At 46.8% G+C, this 19,340-nt stretch overlaps 2 long non-coding RNA genes across 2 annotated transcripts in view; one reads left to right on the top strand and one right to left on the bottom strand.

The window, feature by feature from the left end:
- LOC117035015 (uncharacterized) overlaps positions 1 to 19,340 on the bottom strand; it is a 79,574-nt gene that overhangs the window by 24,906 nt on the left and 35,328 nt on the right. The gene's annotated exons all lie outside the window — the stretch shown is intronic.
- LOC117035016 (uncharacterized) lies at positions 167 to 17,774 on the top strand. Its single transcript, XR_004425154.1, has 3 exons — positions 167 to 296; positions 2,085 to 2,250; positions 17,657 to 17,774. It is a non-coding gene; the product is annotated as an uncharacterized LOC117035016 (long non-coding RNA).

Here is a 19,340-nt window from a genome sequence, read left to right as displayed (position 1 = left end):
AACAAGAACTTCACCCCACTGAGTTTTATGGATTCTGGTTGCAGGCGGTGAGCTCACAGATGGCAGAGAGTGAAGTCACCGACCGAGGGGAAGAGCCTGCTTGGTGCCAGAGAACCACATGGTCATTAGAAAAAAAGAAAAGCCCCACACAGCGCCAGGTGTCTCGGCTCTCAGACCTGAAGTCCAGTTAGGAAGAGGTTCGATGGCTGGCTGCCTTGCAGGGGAAGGCCTCAGAGAGGGAGCAAAATGTCACTGGGCCCAAAAGTGTGATGAGGACTTCCGCAACTTTTCATAAGGTTTACTTCTATTTTGTAATTTTCCTCCAGCACCCATTTGTTTAACATGTACTTTTATTAGCGATTTGGGGCAGGTCATGTAGATGAACAGAAAACATAACATGTGTTAAAGAAGACCAAAAGCAAATGAAATCTAGAGTATTGCATTCCTTTCATTTCCAGTATTTTTGGTGTTAATTTTTTTTTCACTGCTGACTTGCTTTAATATTTTTATGAAAAAAATATTTGGTAATTTATGTATATTGCAAAACTAACATTCTATTTTTTCAGGTACCATATTTCCCTAATAATATTTATTAGGTACCATATTTTCCTAATAATATTTATTATTTATTGAACATTTGTTTGTTGTCCGTATCTCCTATGCAGAAAGCACTCTCCTAGACATTTGAAGGTGTAATATGAAGATGAATAAGATACGATTTTTGTACGCAAAGCATTCAGCATGTAATAGGATAAATGCAAAATGAAAATGAATAAGCAGGTCAAAAGGTAGAATGTAATAAATGCCATAAGATGTTTCAATAAATGATGTGTTTGTTTAACCAACCCAATTTTTATGTACTGGTGGGGAGTAGAGCCACCTTTGCTCAATGAAGAAATTAATAGCTAAAGGAAATAATGAGTCATTTAGGTGAGGTTCTATGTGAGTTAAGAGGAAGTTGACATTATTTCTCTGGAGCAGAAGCCAGGGAGAATAAAATGGGGGAGTTGCCATCTGAGCCTTGATTGTGGAGATTTGAGTATTTGGAGATGAAAAGAAGGGCATTCCAGGACAAGAGAACAACGTGAGCACATGCTCAGCAGTGGGATGTCGAGAGATGTGCTTGGCAGAGAGTAAGCTGTCCAGCTCTGCTGAGCAACCTCACAATATACACTGAAATACGCCGGTACAAAAATAAAACAAAATAAGCCAGGCACTTGCTGCCCTGGCAGGATTAGTAAATGTGGGATGCAGCCCCCCTGGGAAGTGGTTTGTCATTTGAAGCAGGCCACGTCCTGGAAACATCAAAGTCAGTGAAAATGACATTAAAAGATGGACAAGTGATCGAAATCCTCTGGACCTTGATTTCTTCGTCCATACGATGGTGTTACTAATACTTATATTGCAAGGTTGTTTTGAGGAATATTGGCAGTAGGTTTATAAATTAGCTGGCATATAATAGCCACTTGATACATAGTTATTATTTTTGCTAATAATAACAACAATCATAGCAGACATGAGTTAGCCAGGTGCAGCTAAACATCAAAATGTGAGTACCATTCATTTGAATTCTACTGAGCTTATGTAATGATAGATAATAAGACATCTAAATAACTTGCCCATTAAGTTCATTCTCTATTTTGTGATTTACCTCATGCATCGATCTGCTCAGCTGCATCTGGTTAGAAATGTTAAACGCTGTCATCAGCAGAGATTTAGTGCATTTTATGTAGATGAACATAAAAGCAAATGTTTTCAAAGGAAGCAAGCTGAAGAAGAAAACAGGAAAGCAGCACCGTGTATTAATGAGGGGGGCAAATGTTGTGAAGCCAAATCCAAATTCAAATCCCTGTTCAGAAATGTACTATTTCTGTGACCTTGGATAAATCACCCACTCTCCCTGAGCCTTGATTTACTCATTGTAAATGGGAGAGGATGACGACGACGAAGGCAAAAACAACACATAACAACAATAACATCAACTTCATAGAGTGACTCTTGGAAGAAAATTGCCTGGGACATAGGAAGCAGCAGTATTATGTGTTGTCTCATTTCCCTTTATGCATTCTTCTTCATCATTTCAGCACCAGGTGCCTAGGACTTGGGGGACGATGAGTTTCCATGCATGGTGATGGAGAGAATGTTTGCGTTGCTGTTGGAAAACCTGTACCCTGATCCTCGCTCTACCACCAGCTCATGGTACGACCTTGCTTCCTTAAGCTCATGTGTGAAATGCAGAAGTTAGACTAGGTAAGTTTCATCTTCAATGTCTGTCATTGCAGGATTCTGTTCACCTACTGCATGAAATTTCCCACCAAACTGATTCTGTGTATATTTTAAGAGACAATTTGAAAACCAACCAAAATCAATACACCATTTCACATATTTGGTTCTTTTAAAGAATAGAAAAATACCATATAAAATATTTTTTTTAATGGAAATCCTTTGTCTTAATGCAGATTGTCATGAAGGAGCCCATACATCTCTCTTTAACTCTGGTGAATAAAGGTTGTTTTCTGTAGAGTAAAATTCAGTAGGAAAATTTAAGCCTCTCCAGATTTTTGGCAACACAAGTAGAGACCATCCAGGTTGTTTACTGAGGTTTTCACTTAGTAACGAGACTAGGTGCATTGGATAAACTCAGACTAACTCTTTAAACAGCTGCTAGCTCTCAGGATTGAAAGCTATCTCAGAACCATTTGAAAATTCCCAGGATATTATTGATAGAGGCAATTTGGAGAACACGTTTTTATAATGGCCCACAGAGTTGGGCGTGAGTATTTTCAAGCTTCCCCAGGCACTGGAAAATGCACCACCTCTGGTTTTCAGAAGCCAAATGGCAGAGGCATATCTGCCTGGTCTTGGTGCATTTTGGAGTGGAGCGTGCCCACATACCGCAGCCACTTTGATCCTCAAAGATCTATGGAAAACTGGAGCTGCACAGAGGCAAAGGAAACCAGAGATGTTCCGTTTTTAAACAGAACCCTGGACAGCCCACAAAAGCCTGTTTTCTGATTTCAGAACTCTAAAGCTCACAAAAGCCCAGATAATCTTGTTCAGAACCCTGGACAGCTCACACAAACCACCCTTCTACTGGCTGTCCAGGCCCAGATTAGGGGGAGGCAAATAAAACATCTAGGATCCACTCCAAGAGTGAGTGCCTCCCTAAATTTCGCACCCTAGGTGTCTTGCTGGCCCCGTCCTACTTTTACCCCATGGCTGTCCACAGTTCGTTTGTTCATTCAGTGACCCTTCACGAAGTTCCTAGTAAGTGTGTGTCGCTGTGCTGCCCGCTGGCAAAACTAATAAAACAGTCCCTCTCCTCAAGGGGTTTGGTTCCTTCAGGAAACTGCAAGTCAATATGACTGGAAGCATTTGCAGAGGTGGAAGCGTTTCAAGAAGTAATTTTGGGATGTGAGTAGGCAATAGACCATGGATTATTTGTGGACCACACTCAGGAGGACAAAGCTTTTGGAAGCTCCATGACGATGGGGACATGTTTTGCTGTTTGCCTTTGTAAATATAGCACTTAGCAAAAGAATACATAGGCTCTCAGTATTTATTTGCTAAATGAACAAATAATGTTATGCTATGTATGACAGTGAGACTCTGGATTTTAAGATGAGTGAGTAGTAGCTTTTTCCATTTTGCATCATATAAATATCACTTTGGAAGTGTTACAGAAGATGGATTAGAGGGAAGAGAGACTAAACCCAGGAAGACCAGTTATAAGATGATTGCAGTGGTTCAAGTGAAAGATTATAAAAGCCAAAACCAACTCAAAATAGATATGAGCAACAGGGTGTGCGAAAAAGAAGAATATGGAATTAACAGAAATTTAGTAAAGGATGTAGATTTTTGTGGAAAAGATGACTCAGTGTGGGATGGCTTTGAGTTTGAAGTGGCTGTGAAACATCAAAGCGAAGGTAGCTGGGGGGTGATTGTTCTGGAGGAAAGCCAAAAGTCTGGGCTGGTGAATATAGATTTGCTTCCAGAAACAGTTCTGGGCTCCATGGAGTCATCTAGTCCCTCTCATGAGTAAACTAACACGAGCTTGATGTGTAAAGAGAGGAAAATAAGGAAGAATAGCAAAACTAGGATATCTAAATTCCGGTGCCCCATGCCAATTACAACTTGACTCAGAATACAGGTATTGGTTCAGATAATGTCTTTGTTCCTTCCGAATTGTACGTTCTTTGATTATTCTAATTCAGGTTTTAAAAGCCTACTGTCTACAGAGGCAAGATAAGATTTTTCTAAATTAGTGAAGCTAGCCAAGTGGAGACCATGATGATTTGGAGAGCGTACGTTCAACCTTCTCTCCATAAAGAGCACCGACAGGGGACATAGAGCACTGTCTTTTCACTCCTTATCTCCAGATCACTATTGCCACGTGAAAATTGAAGATTTCCTTAAAGGCAAATGAAGATGTCATGGTGTATTCTCTTGGTCCAGTTCTTATTTAAGCTAAGAGACAGACCCATGTGAGCTCATGGTCATCTTGTGATGACAATATGCCATTTTTGTGCCTTAATATCTTTTCTGAAGCCATGGATGAACTGCATACAAGTCAAAATGTGGGCACCCCAGGGAGAAACCCTCAACCAGCGTGGGATGGGAGCTTGTGGATAAATGGTCCGCCTTCTCATCTTTCTGGTGGATAGTTCTAGGAGGCATTCTGCATCTATATGCTTTTCAGAGGTTGGAGTGAGATTGAACCCTTATTGCCTTTAGCAGAAATATCAATAATTGATTCTTATATTGTAAAATGTAGAAAGTGTCCATGGAAAATTTAAAGTGACTCTATCTCCCATGGCTGGAGGTGGAATGAGAAACTTCAACAGATCTCCTATACTAACCTAAGGGCCATGTAGAGAAGCAGTGGGGCCCTGAGCAATGGGCTTGGGATATTTGGGTAGATGTGTCTGTAAAACATGAACCCTCAGAATTTCTTGAACTTTCTTGGGAAATAGAACAGCCCCCTCTTTCCAGGAGACATTGTTTGGGTTGGATGTTTCTCAAAACGAGGCTGTTTTACAAACGATCCACTCCTGCCTCCCATCCTGGCTTCCACGCCAATAACTAGGCCAAAATTGGGTCGCAACATAGGCAAAGTGAAATAAAATCCCTTTCCAGAAAATAAAAACCCTACTCACTAAAAGAGTTTAGGACCTGGCGAATATGCACTAGCAGAAAGCTGGGAGCCATGTGGGAAAGAAGGAGGAACAGAATGCCAGGCTGTGTGAGGGTGAGTTATTGATATGGGCATACTCTCTTGTGACTGAGGACTTAGCCTTCTAGAGGACATCTGGATCTGGTCCTATTAACGTCTGGAATGGTTCCCTGAAGCTTGGACGTGACACTGGACTACAATAAGTTAGTTAGATATAGTGGAGTACTGTGAAATGAGTAATAAGATTGAAGGGAGTAAAAATGTTGCAACAGAGTACCATTGAGTATCCTCTACCCGACTGTTTCCCTGGGAAGCCTCAGAGGTCACTCCTTTCACTGTACAGTTAGGAACATACTACCGAGGGCACACCAGCATGACTGAAAAGCTCAATGGTTGTTCACTGTAGGAAACATTGGTGGAACCAGGCTCCAGAATTTCAGAAGCCAGCCAACAGCACTTTATGTCAAAGGAAAAGTGGTCATAATGACCACATTTGGCAGGAAAGCCAGGGTGACAACCAGAGTTCTTCGCCCCACAGGGACCTGTCAGATTGCCTAATAGATGATGACATTCTCAGGGGTGAGGTGGTTGGGAAGCTGACTAAGGTATGGACTTATGTAACGGGAAATGATGGAGGATTGATGAGCAGAAGTTGGAATCAGCCACAGCCATGGGAGGTTGCATTGCCTCACTCAGTTTCTAGACATGAATACGTTTTCAGACTCAGGGTGCCTGTTGGTTGAAGAGAGACTGGTTCCTCTTGAAGAAAGACTCTGAAATGCCACAACAGTGACATATTCTTTGTTTATTTAATAAATGTTCTCTTAATCCTTCTCTAAGGAACTGGTAGCAATTTATCAAAGTGCAAACACAGAAAAGGGGAAGAACCAGAATTTACCAGGGCTGTTGCAAACAGAGTCAGAGCTCACAGTAATGCTAGGGAACCATAGCACCATCATGGCCCCTTGGTTAGTGTAAGAGCTTGGGAAGACAGATAATGAATAAAATCCTGACCCAAGCCCATCTTACGGTGGATCCCGTGGGTCCACGGATATACCCAGTCCTGGAGTATAAAAGTGGGATGGATATACTTAACTGCTCATATTACTCTCACATTGGTCCCCAACCTATGGAATAAGAACCACAAAAGCAGAAAAGGCCAAGTGGAAACCTACAAAACACCCCCTCTTTCAGCTAAGATACATATCAGAGGAAGTGTCATATATGCGGAGAAACTATAGTTACAGCGAGGGCATCGGAGAGGTCCAAGGGGTGGACTGTAGTGGATACTTTTGGTACGCCATCACCTCTGCGTGCTCCACTCTGATTTCAGCTGCAACTGCAGAGAACAAGACACACCCACTCACCAAGGACAGCACCTCACTCCATACTTGTGAGACACGTCTTTTCTCTTTTTAGCCACAGAGTCATCTCTAGTCATGGGAGTCAAATCAGCCTAAGAACAAGCCTGGCTTGGTTTGCAAAAGTGTGCAGAAGGGTGAGGAAGTTAATGTCTCCATGAAAAATGGGCACTGGTGCATAAATGTCACAGCACTCATCCTTCAGGCCATTAGTTCTGGAAAGCATTCTGCTTACATCCCCGAAATTCCAGTGCAATCATGCCTCTGTTGCTTCCCACAGTAATTACCCTTTTGTTAGCTATTCCTTCTTGTCCGTTTCGTCTTCCTGTTCCCTTACTATTGATTTGAGGGATCAACTTCCACATACACTACCTATACCCTCAGTGCCTGCATCCCGGGGAGGCCAAGCTACAACATAGGCTTGCTGCTGCTAGATCTTCCAATTTTTAAACAGAATCTGGAAATCTGGATTTCTATGAGAAACTCCAAAATGCAAATGGCAGCAACTAAATAACTAAGAAAGAAGGGTATGTTGGCCAATTGTAACACACCTGTTATTCATTGTTGCACCCATGAATCACCAGTGTGCAACTTTTGTCACTCCAAGTTCTGTACTGTTTAGAACTTGAGACTTTGGTGGCACAAGTTGGCTGATGGGGTAGATAAAAGAGAACTATGTATGGCCTTCCCCCTCCACTTCAGCTAAAAGGAAGGCGCAGAGAAAGGGAAGGAATGCATTCAGCCTAACCTATTGGACGTGTCTTGGCGGCGGTGAAGAGAAGAATGTACTATTCAATTTGCGTCTGATCTCAGTAACACGTATACAACAAAATGTGAATTAACGCACAATTACGTCTTACACAGACTGGAGCCCGAGCGTTCCCTGCACTTGGATGCACACAGACACTATTGGGGCTGGGTACCTTCTTCACCAAGGGCTGGGATGTGGCCCCAGAGATCAAGCCACTAAACCTGTTGTCAGTCTCAGGCAACGGCTACTTGAGAGAGTAAAAAGCACGCAGCTGGTGCCTGAGTTTTCAGTGCTCGCGTCCCCTGGGAGAGTCCCGCTTGGTCATGTGTATCTAAGCGTACAACCTTGGTTACCCGGGAAACCAAGGCCAAGTGGGTCTGGATGCTTTTTCTATGGCCCTCGTGTTTAGCAGATGAGATGTTGCCAGCGCAGCTCAGCTGTGAGCATCCTGAAGATGGTGGCTTCGTATAGATTCCTGGACAAATGCCTGTGACAACTGTGATCAGGGCAATTTGTGGTGACAAACACCGCTGAAGAAAATGGCAATTATCCAGAAGGTCTCGTGTCTTGGTACACAAAATGAACGTAGACATTCGTTCGTGTGAAGATTAATGAAACGCCTACTATGTGGCAGACAGTGTGCTAGGACCTGGGGACAAAACGACAGATGAGACAAAGTCCCTGATCTCATGCTTTACATTCCGTTGGGAGAGACGGACATTAACTAACCTAAAAAAATAAACAGGAAAGGTCAGTTGCTAATCAGAGCCAGGAAGAAAATAAAACAGGGAGATGGGGAAGAAGTTGCCTGGCGTGTGTTTGTAGGATGGGAGAGAAGCCACTTTGTAAGGCGGAGGTAGGGAAACCTCTCGGAAGTGACAATGGAAGGCGCTCAGTGCCACGAGGGAGCCAGCTACGTGAACGTCTGCAGGAAGACTCTTCCAGGCAGAGGGAATGCATGGGACCTCAAGGCGGTGATGATGGCTCCCCAAAGTTTTAGGAGGTCTCTGCCAATGTAAACGATCCACCTTCCACCCAGGCCAGGAAAGGCTCTGGAAATGGAGAGGAACAGGAGTGTTAGAAGAGCGTGGCGGAAAGAGCACCGGGCCAGAGGGGACACCAGTGGTGCTGCTTCTGCTCTCGGGTCGCTGGATGGTGCTGAGCATGTCACACTCCGCCTTGGACCTCAGTTGCTCCATTTAGAAATGAGGGGGTTAAACTACCCTCCCCCCACACACACACTTTCAGCTATTGAGACTTTTGTGCAAAGGAAATATAAAAACAGTAAAGATCTGGAGCACAGTTAGCAAACCCTGGATAAAATGATGCTTAAACACCTTCCACCAGCCTCAGAATTTAGAATTCCAAGGGTCCCAGCCCCCTTGTGGAAGGAACTCTCAGATCCAAGAGTGGCTCTGCTTCTTTCTTCAATGCCTAATGTCAAACTGCCTCACCCCAAAGTGGTGCAATGGAGGTGCCAGATCCTGGGGCCCCATTTACCGAGGCCCCTTTATCTTGTTTTATACTTGCAGAATAGTCTGGGGATCGTAAGGTCTGCTAAGTCAAGGTGAAAGGGCGCCTTTCGGCCCTGAAACACCATGGAGCCCAGGCCTGAATGAGACCTCACGGAGGCTCTGCCTCTTCTAAGGCCACAGCTTCTAAGGCCACAGCAGGTTCCAGACACAGCACCACCCATGGAAAGGATGTCAGCCCCGCAGACTCTCTCTCCTTGATTAGACCATGGACCAGAAAGGTGTGGCAGGAGCAGGCACTCCTCCTTGGCCACATGGAGGGTCTGCAGTAGGCGCTGAATGCTCTGGGCCCCTTCTACCCGATTCACCAAGACGGTAGAAGTGGGGGTGGGGCCTCTCCATGCTGTGAGCCTGCCACCCTCCTGCCCCCTCCACCTTCCATTCTCTGATTTTGAGGGTGTCAGGCCAAGGAGAACACAGCCGTAGGTTGCACGTAAGCGGGGTCTGAGGTTCTGCTGTATCGGCAACTTTCCTTCGTGAAGCCTATCGGCCCCCTCCCCTCGAGAACCCACACATACGCAGGGGAGTGATGAAGAGACCATTAAATGTTTAAATGTAAAATATCGTGGAACTGCATTGAGAATTAGTATCTCTGCGCATGAGAGCGGGGGAATCTGATTATGTAAATAATGCATAAATCCCCAGTGGAAAAGGTAAACGTTTATCAGCCTCCTCAGTAACTCAGGTTAAGCTTTGGGCTTGGGATGTGAAGAGAAAGCTAATTTTTTTAACTGAGCATGTTCATTTATATTTTCAAATTGCAACTGAGGGAGGCAGAAGGAGGGGGTGCCGCGTTAGGAGAGCTGGGGTCTTGCTCCTGGCCTCGCCCTGTGTGACCTTGGAAAAGCCTATTACTTTTCTAGGCCTCAGTGTCCTCATCTGATTCTAATGGGCCCCAAAGCCTGGTTTTCCCACTGCCTGGGGATACAATGAGAATAGAAGGAGACACAGAGCAGTGCTACTGCAAGGTGTGACATCATTCTGCCAACTCTTTGTGACTGACCTGCAGTGAGGTAATTGCAGAAAGTGGGAGTAAGCGTTTAGAAATGTACAGCAAGTTGACTTTGCATTGACCACCTGTGTGTGATCAAGGGGCCTCGCTTCACTCAATAGGCTACGAAGCAGTTTGAGTGTTGTCACCTTCACACGATGAGTCGTACTGGGCATGACTCATAGTCCGTGATGGGTTAGCAATAAAACCAACAAAGCAACACCGAAAACTGGTCCTTCATCACAAACACTCTGGGAAACACGGATGGAGATTCTTGCTTTGACACGTCCCCAAACACGTGGACAATCTAACTGAGTGAGGTGTGGTTTGAAGTCGCTGATAACGGAATGGAAGTGACAGAAGGGAGTGCTACGTGTCTGTTCTATTCACTTGCTCTATGACCTTGGACAAATCACTGCCCTCCCGACCCTGGTGCCATACGTAATCTCCGCTTGAGGCTTATCCTTCGCCCAAAGATGTTGGTGGATCAAGGAGAAGACCAGAACCCTGCTCAGCAAAGGGACTGCATTGGCTGATGAGTCGGGCGCGGGGCTGGGAGTGGTGGCTGACTGCAAAAATGGCCATAATCCTTCACTCCTCCCTGTTCTGTGCTCTTTGCAAATTATTTTGTATCTCATCCCATCAAGAGGTGGAATCTACTGCTTCTTCCTTTAAATTTCGGCTAGCCTTGTGACTCGCTTTGGCTCATACAGTGCAGCAGAAACCATGCTGTGCCAGCTCTGAGCCAAGGCCCCAAGAGGCTTCCACTTACTCTTTTGGATTCCTGCCCAGCTGCCAGGTGAACAAGGGATGAGCTGCCCACTTGAGGACAGCCGAGATCAGCCAGTCCTCAGGCAACTTGGCAGCTGACTGCAGACTCATGAGTGAGCCCAGCTGAGACCAGAGGAATCACCCAGCTCAATCTAGTCCAAATTGCTGACCTATAGAATCATACATTCAATAAATGCTTATTGTTTTAAACTGTAAGAGGGTGGTTTGTTATGCAGCAGAAGCTAATTGATCCAGGAATAAAATGTGATGTTAGTTGTTACTGGATGTGTTGGTCGTGCTCCAGGTAAAACGATGATGGAGCCAGTTTGAGTAGAGCACCCTCTGGCCGCCCTTCCCCCCATCCAGCTCATGCTTTTGTTTTCTGATCCCATTCAGTGAAGTATGCTCTTTCAAAAAAGGCCTCCCACCATCACATACCAATGATTCTTCCACATTCTGGATAATGGACCTCTTTGAGACTCTGAAGCTCCATAGCTCAGAAAACAATGTGTTATCTCCACATTTACATTACTCTTTAAACAATTCTAAGACTCTAGGGTCCAGCTGTGAACCCTTCTGCCCAGGTGAAGAGTTCTAGGTACAGACCTAGCCTCTCTCCCCAATTCTTCTCAAATCTCTCTCTTATCCTCCACCGTTAGAATTTCCCAGTCCTCTACCTCAGCTCCTAAAGACTTTGCTAACCTTAGCACTTGATGTGCACAAGACAATATTAGAACAACAATCCATTACAAAGGTAGAGCCCTTGGAAACGATCTCTAAAACATAGTATCTTGGTTCATCCTTTTAACATCCCTGGGAAGTATGTAGGCAGGACTTATTATCCTTATTTATCTGTTGAGGGGATTGAGCCCAAGATCACTCAGCTAGAAAGAGTGGATTCCTAGGGCCATTCCACGTTATCTTGCTTTTCAGAGACATGGCAGGCCATTGCTAACAAGCCCAGATGGGGAATGCTGACCCTGAGTGTGAGAAGCACCGTGTGGCCAGACGGAGAGCAGAAAAAGAATGGTAGGAGTTGAGGTCAAGACGTTGGAGGGCCTAACGCAGGAAGGGTGTTGGAAGCCTACGCGCCCGAGCTATGACTGGAGAGACTGTGATGTTTTGAGTTTAATCTCACTTCAGAAAACTCCCATCATTCATTACATCAGCCTATATATATCCTCTTCTCCCTCTTCCCAAAAAAGAAGGAATCTCAGAGTCTTTCACACAGTCCAAACTTAGAACGATTTACACTTCATCTCAAACCTGCCAGTCTCTACCTTTCACAGCAAAACACAACTTGTTGACTTTTATTTTTAAAACTATCCAGAGAAGATGAGTCTGACCTGGAGTCTTTATGTTCTTTGAACCAAGTCAAGAAACATTTTCTGAGCACCTACTAGGTACAATGCGCTGTCACTTCACCTGAGATTGATGAGAGAATTTAAAGTTGAGCTAAATGCCTTGGGTCCTCAAGAAATATCAGGGCGAGATAAGAACCATCTCATTCACTTTGTGGACTATTTTTCAACCCTCAGAGATGAGCTCAATGTTCCTTTCTTCCCTGCTCTTTCCCACTCCAGAAGGAAACATTTTCTCATTTGTATCTGCTCCCCACCTGCCATAGGACTGGAAAAACCTATCAATAAGAACCCATAGAATACTGCGATTTAGCTGTTAGCTTTTTTTTTTTTTGTCTTTTCCACTCATCTGTGAGCATTTTGGGCGCTGTCACCTGTCTTATTTCTCTTCTGTGTGCCAGTCCCCCACTCCAGCTTTCTAGCACTAGGTCAGTAGTTACATACTGGATTGAGCTAAATATCCACAAAACACAGAGACAATGCATAGTGCCCCAAAAAGAGGTTCAGACAAGGGTCTTCAGAGCTGCATGAGTGGGGAATGTAGTCATATCACGTGACTGTTGTCCTTTGTAAGGACACAGACAACCAGTTCTTGAAGGGGGCAAAAACCGTAATCTTAGGCACTTGGTGCCGTGCTAGAAATGCAGCAACTACTTACAGCATTGAGGTATTGCTATTAGTCTTGTTGCTATTGTTATAATATTATCCCTTCAAGCAAGAGCACGTCTACGGAAGGGGGCCCTGAAGCCACTACAGAACTCTCCCCCTGTTCCTGCGAACAATCATTCACTCAAATAGAGAGAAATTCCTCTTCTTTCTCCAAGGACAATAGACTGCAGAATATCGCTGCCCCGAGATGTTTGTCTTTGACTAACCAGGGCGCCATGGGATGTGATAAGCAGAGTCTCTCTTCCAGGACTCAAGCGCACGGCTGCATGTTACCATGGTTCCATGAGCTTGTTTGGCTTTCTGTGAGGGCAGTTCCAACCTCACACCCTGGTTGTATGGAACAATTGGCCTGTTATCCACTTGGGAGCTGGAGAAGAGAACATGGCTGAGCACGAGAGTCTCGGTGAGTGGGAATGAACAGAGTGGGAACGCTGAGCCAAGGTTAGCACAGCCAGTGCCCTCGGTGCTCACTAATTCTGACCTCACAGATCACTGTCTGCGCATGGGCTACCCCATCAATACTCAGGTCTCTTCAAGTCAGGACCAAAGCTGAGGGTCATTTCTTATAGAAATAGATGAATAGTGGCTTACTTAATAATCCTCTGATTGAAAGTAGTATAAACCAGCTCCAACCGGCTTAAACAGCAAAAGGAATTTGCTGGCAAGACAGCGAGGCCTCTCCTGGAACCCTAGAAAGACAGAATAATCACATCTCTAGGAAGAGCTGGGGCGGGACATCTTTGGGGGCCTCTAGTGATGCTGCTTTTGACTTTCCAATATTCTTCTCCCTTTCTACCATCACTCCAATTTCCTTCTGACAAAGCGTCTTTTCGCTTTTGAATACTACCTGGTGGAATGATGAACAAAGACCACACACTGCCGCATTTAGGGGGAAGACACATCACCCAAGATGGGTCAAGTAGATGCTTGCTCCCTGGAATTTGAATCTTGACCAGAACCTTAAAGAGATTCAAGAGAGTTGGAAGTCTGTACTCTGGCTCTAGGACCCAACCAACCTGTTCTTCCTATTAGACTAGTCCTGAAGTTACCATTTCGTAAAGCCCCACAGTTGCCTTTGTTCAGGGCTTTTCAGATGTTTTCGATTTCCCAGTGATTCTCCCAAGGTGTCCATAAACTAATACTCATTCCAGTACATAACCAAATTCAGTCTCTTTTGCTGCCAGGAAAAGAACTCGGACTAATACACAGACCACCCCCCTAGAAAGATACATTTGATTCGCGTCAGTTTACTACCTCTACTCTCTATATCTCACAACTAGAAGTTTTCAGGAGAGAGAGTTTGGCACATTTTGGGTCAGGTGTGCACTTGATCCAGTCAACTGAACCCAAGGGGAAGGTCATATGTTCTGAACACTCAGAGTTGCCAGAGGCTAATCCCTGTGGAAGAAAAGCAGTTCCCAGAGATAAGGACAGAACTGGTGGACTGAGCCAACAATTTCTCCAAGGAAAATGGACCACACACAGAACACTTCTGCTGCAGGAAGCATGGCATGATGTACTGAAGCAAATCTGGTGCTGGAAACCAGGCGTGAGCACGAGACATTGTAAGCCAGATGTTACTTACATCTAAAGCAGGGTAGTTGACCATGAAACCCACATTTTAAGAAGCTGCACAGGTTTTGGATAAAATGGTCCAGAATCTCTGTTTTAAGCCATATTTTTCAATGATGGGGTTTGCTTTACCTTTGGTCTATCCAAACAGTCAGTCTAGCTTTTGAGAGTCCAGTGTAAAAACATTTATCAGATAAAAGACAAAGTCGTCCTGTATAGACCTCACAACACGATTCTCCTTTTCCCTAAGGCTGCCTTTTGCTCCAGCTCTCATCTGCCACGCTGGCCCTGTGATCACAGATACCAGACGTTTAGGTGTTTGGTTTAATTCTCCTTTTCACTTAGTCACCAGTTATTGTCTTCCCCGGGTATTCACCGTCCCCATGACTGGTTGGGTCATTAAGGGAAGGAGTCTCGCAAAATCTGAAATCCCAATTATATTTGCCTTCTCTGGTCTGTTTTACTCAAATATTTGTTCTCCCTCTCCTACAAACAACGTTTCTCTGCATGCTTGCCTTACACACTGTGAAGAGGCTGAATTTCCACTACCTTTGGAATCCAAGGCCACAGAAGCAGCTAATCATCAGTCAAGGTGATCAGTCCATCTGCCTTTGAAGGAGACGGACGTCCCGGGCCTCCTACCTCAGCGTGCTTGGAACCAACCTTTCTAATCCCACTTGTTTTCCCTGATGAACCTACACACTGTGCAAAAACATACCCTTGAGGTCATTTCTGACTTTTCTATCTTTTTCCCAGAGGATGCGAAGGCAACCCGAGCTCGCTCACTCATGGGCTGGTGGCTACAGGTGATCTCTGCCGTAGGAACCCCCCCCCCCGCTGCACCCCCAGAATTCCTGATCACAGAGCTGTGCTCCATTCTTCCTGTATAATCGGCTGCCTGGTAGAATCTATAAAATCCTTAAAATCAACATTTCTCAGCTAAAAATCTCCATATTGAATAACTGGATATCTACACACAAAGGAAATGAATCTCGACACAGATCTTACACGTCCACAATAATGAACTCAAATGGATCACAGACGTAAAACACAGGAGACAGTTCGGCAGTTTCTTACTAAGCTAAACATTTCCCGTGTGATCCCGCCCGGCTCATGGCAACCCTCCAGCCTGAGCTCTGCAGGCCGATGAATTACTGAAATCATTTCATGGCTCAGAAAGACTCAACAGCGTAGGTTTCTCCTCCTTCTGTTTTTTAGGAGACGGGGAAACTGAGGCTCGGAGAGGATGACTGGCCCAGGCCCAGGACAGCCCAGGACGCCTGCCTGTCTGTCTGCTGCGTGGTCTCGGTGCTGGGGTCCCTTGCATCCTCTGCCCTTCTTCTCCCCCTTCTCACATGGGTGCACCTTTCTCCTTCCCAGCAAAAAGGACAGAGGCTCAGCTTTTTGGGGGGCGGGAGGGAGGGAGACAGCAAGAAAGAGAGAGCTAGCAACTGGGTCATTTCAGGAGAATTCAGGAAGACACATGGCCTGTCTTGCACTTACGGCAGAAAGTTGTCACCTTACGGGTGTGTCGCCACGACACTCACATTTGGACTCCTGAACACAAACAGAACCATCCCCACTTGAGAAGCAAGACCTTCGCCCAGATTGTTGTCCCCATGCCCTCATGTGAGCCCTGGGCGTCTCACCCCTTTGCTCTTAGCAGCTCCTGCCTCACACCTTTAAAAACCTGTAATGGTCTTCAGCTGCCACTGTCCCCAGGATTTGTGGTTGTTTTCTTCTCTCTCTCTCCCCCGTCCCCCGCCTCTTTTTTCTCTCTCTCTCTCTGTCTCTCTCTCCCTCCCTCCTTCAGCTGCCTTCAAAACAGGGAGGAGAAGCCTTTATTTGGCTCTGACAACAAGAACTCCGGCTGCATTTTTCGCCCTGTGTTTTACTTCTGTCGTTGATCAATAGACTTAAATGCCAGGCCTCCATCACGGCTGCACACTTTGATTACCCAACTGTCTTGGCCCAGCGGAGCTTGTCTGCTTGAGTTCTGATGCTGAGAAATGTCACGGTAGGGAGGGGCCACGAGCCTCTGTCAGCCTGCGAGGGAGGGAGGTGGTGACAGCTCTTTCAGAGCATCTGCAGGCATCCTCCCGGCCCTGGGGGTTACCATGGGCTGGAACTCACTCCTGTCGGGCTGTTCACAGCCACAGGTAAAGTCTGTCGCAGCGCAGGCAATGAGTGAGGGAAGCATCCATGGTGCCCATGGTAACCAGGCCTCGCACATCTGCTCGCCATGTCCCTGAATCCCGCTCTCCGCCGGGACCCTCCCCAGCAGTGTGACCTTTGGCCTGTCACTCAACTTACCTGGCTCTACAGCTCTAACACTGCTCTCCACCCTCCCCGGCAGCCTGAGAAATAAATGAAGCAGACACGAAAGTGGTTTGGAAGGCGTGGGGTGCTGCGTGAGCGGGAAGCATGTCATTCTTACCCCGTCGAAAACTGGTTAAACAGCGCTTTCTCAACCCCCTTCCACTTCATTGTCCCTTGCTACAAGAAGGAACCAGAAGCTGTGCACTTTGCAAAACCACTCTGGCTCACTAGTGTACAGTTAACTGTACTGACAGTTACCAGTACAGACGCCTGCACAGGAAAGGGAAGCAGGCCGTCGCGAGGTGATTCTCAAGTGTTCCTGAGCAGGGGCTGCCTTTCAATTACGCTCCCCTTCATCCAACTGCCTCTGGCCCCAACTCGCTTCCCCATGAGAACTCACTCACAGGAAGATTAGGACTTGCTGGGACAGTGTGAGCAGGGCGCTGGGACATCTGCTCCTGTCCCCGGTTGGGACAGGGGTGTGTCTTTACTCCTGTCATTTCCTCTGTGAAACAAGGTGTCAGTCTCACCGGCTTGGGCTGAGTGCTCTGCTCAAGCTTCATTAGAAGAAAACTCCACAACCAAGAACCCCGATGGCTTGTGTGGTGTCTGATATTGGCCGTCCGCACCCCCATCCCCACCGGAAGGGGCCCAGCATCTATTTTGGGGCAAAAGGGTGTGCCCAAGAGCCACTTCTCTCTGCCCACGTGCCCACCCAGTCTCTGAACACCCAGGCTGAGGACAGGGTTCCCTAGGCCTGGCCATCAGCTACAAGCTTAATAAAAACAAGTCCATCTGGATGGGAGGTTTTCTCTGAATCAGAGAGTGTTCCTTCCACAGACGGCGGCTGGTACTCAGCCCCAGTGTCTTGTTGCTAGGGGCATGCAGGCCCAGTGCTGTTGGGCTCCCCGATGTTTCAAGAGAAGGCTAGAATGTGAAGGACGACGTGGAAGGAGCCAACTTTCAAAAACAAAAAGCATTTGTGGGCCACCAGTTTGCAACTCTTGGTCCTAAAGTTAGGCGGGGGCAGGCTAGGAATCCAGAAGAACAGGCATGCAGGTGTGCGATTCACTTCCTTTTCCTACCTTTGAGCTGACCCGATCCCTGTACCAGGCAAGCCTCCTTGAGGACTGACTCCCCATCTCTCTTCCTCCAGGCTGCCTTCCAGATTTCACCAGAAGCTGCTCACACCACTTCTCCCATTAGGACCACTGACTGGAATATCTGCTCGCCCAACGGCTGGCCCTGTACTGGCGCTGGATGTAGAGCCCCCACCTTGAACGTTACATGCAGCCCGGAAACTAACATTACAGACCATGCCACGCGGGGGGGGGGGGGGGGTCGGGGGGAGAATGGGGGCACTGCCAGGATCTCAGCAGCTTCCTGATCATTTACACCAGGTTCAATGGTGCCACGCCCTGTGCATCTCTTCTCTCTGTTAAGGAAACTCGCCACATTCTGCATGGAAAAAAGATTTAAACCCCAACAGAAAGTAATTTAAATGGTGACAATGATTCTTCTCGGGAGTGAATAAGCCTGAAATGGGGAGGTGCGTGGAACTCACCCAGTGTCGGCATGCCTCTTGCCACCCTGAGTGGGATTCCATCTTTAAACCACTACTGACGGTTCTTCTGCGTGGGCTGCAGGGCGCCAGGCTCCACTCTGTGCTTATCCTCACATGACACTGGACACTGGACTTCACTGGTGAAGTCAGCAAAGTTCAAGAGTGATTTGGATTTCCCTGATTTTCACCTTTGTCTCTGGAACCCAACGTCTCATGAGACAGTCCAACCCTGAATGCAGGAGCTGCACTTAGACGTTTTTAATCACTCAGAGGTGATGCAAATGTATTTCCCATCCCCCGTGATGGGAAAATCCATGCTGGAGCCAGACTGAAAGGGACAGAGGTACAGGTTGGTCTCTGGACACCACGAGGCCATTAACCAGGACACCAGGGTGGCCGTGGGGATGACAGAGAGGCCGTGCTGCGGTTTCCTACCATGTCTTGGCAGGTTTCATCAAAACTGGGGTTTTAAACATCACCTGTCAAGTGTGTCAATGGGAGATTAGAAAACAAAGATCAGAGTCAATGCGTCTCTCTTTTTTTACACTCTGCCCCTTCGTCTCTTGGGAAATCAACTAGAACAGATGAGCGGAAAGCCCACGCCTGTCGTTCTCTGCTCCGGTCTTCTTCCCTTCTGAGAGTGGACTTGTGCATTTCCCCCTGCGTGTGCTTCACACTCCACACAGTGCTACTCACGTGCACTACGGCTTCACGCGTGCTCGGGCTTGCACAGCGGTACCAGGCAGCCGATACCATGCCGGTGACCCGGCCACTTTTCTTTGCTCTGTGGCGAAGCAACCTCACCCAGTCCTCTGGGGACACCTGGAGGCTCGCATCTTCTGGGACGCCTCCCTCACCGACTCCACCCAGCACCGGGCGGCCATGGGCCCCTGCTTATGCCCTGGCTGGTTTGTGCCGGTCTGCTTGCCCCGTGGACCAGAGCTTCTCTGGGGGCAGCTCTGAGTCTCACCCCTCTTTGTGACTCCTCTCCCCCAGCCCGCCCACAGCGCACAATGCGGGATTAGTATTATTCAGGGTTCTGTGGGTGGTGAAGACTGGGTGATTTGCTTTGGTAAACTTGAGGATCCCTTTCAGGCCTTAGGGGGGCCCAAGAGAAAACCAGAGACATGGCATGGGCCAACAGCGTACCCCACAGCAAGAGGGCAGGTGACTAACTGGTGCACTTTATCCTTCTATCTTACAACTTAATCATGTTTTGGGGGTGGAGGAGGGGTGGGGGGCGGGGTTAGGAACTGGCAGCCAGAGTCTGGATCGG

The sequence above is a fragment of the Rhinolophus ferrumequinum genome, chromosome 15 (genome assembly GCF_004115265.2).
Source record: "Rhinolophus ferrumequinum isolate MPI-CBG mRhiFer1 chromosome 15, mRhiFer1_v1.p, whole genome shotgun sequence".
NCBI lineage: Eukaryota > Metazoa > Chordata > Mammalia > Chiroptera > Rhinolophidae > Rhinolophus > Rhinolophus ferrumequinum.
The sequence above is the reverse complement of the archived record's forward strand: the minus strand, read 5'-3'. Positions and strand labels throughout refer to the sequence as shown.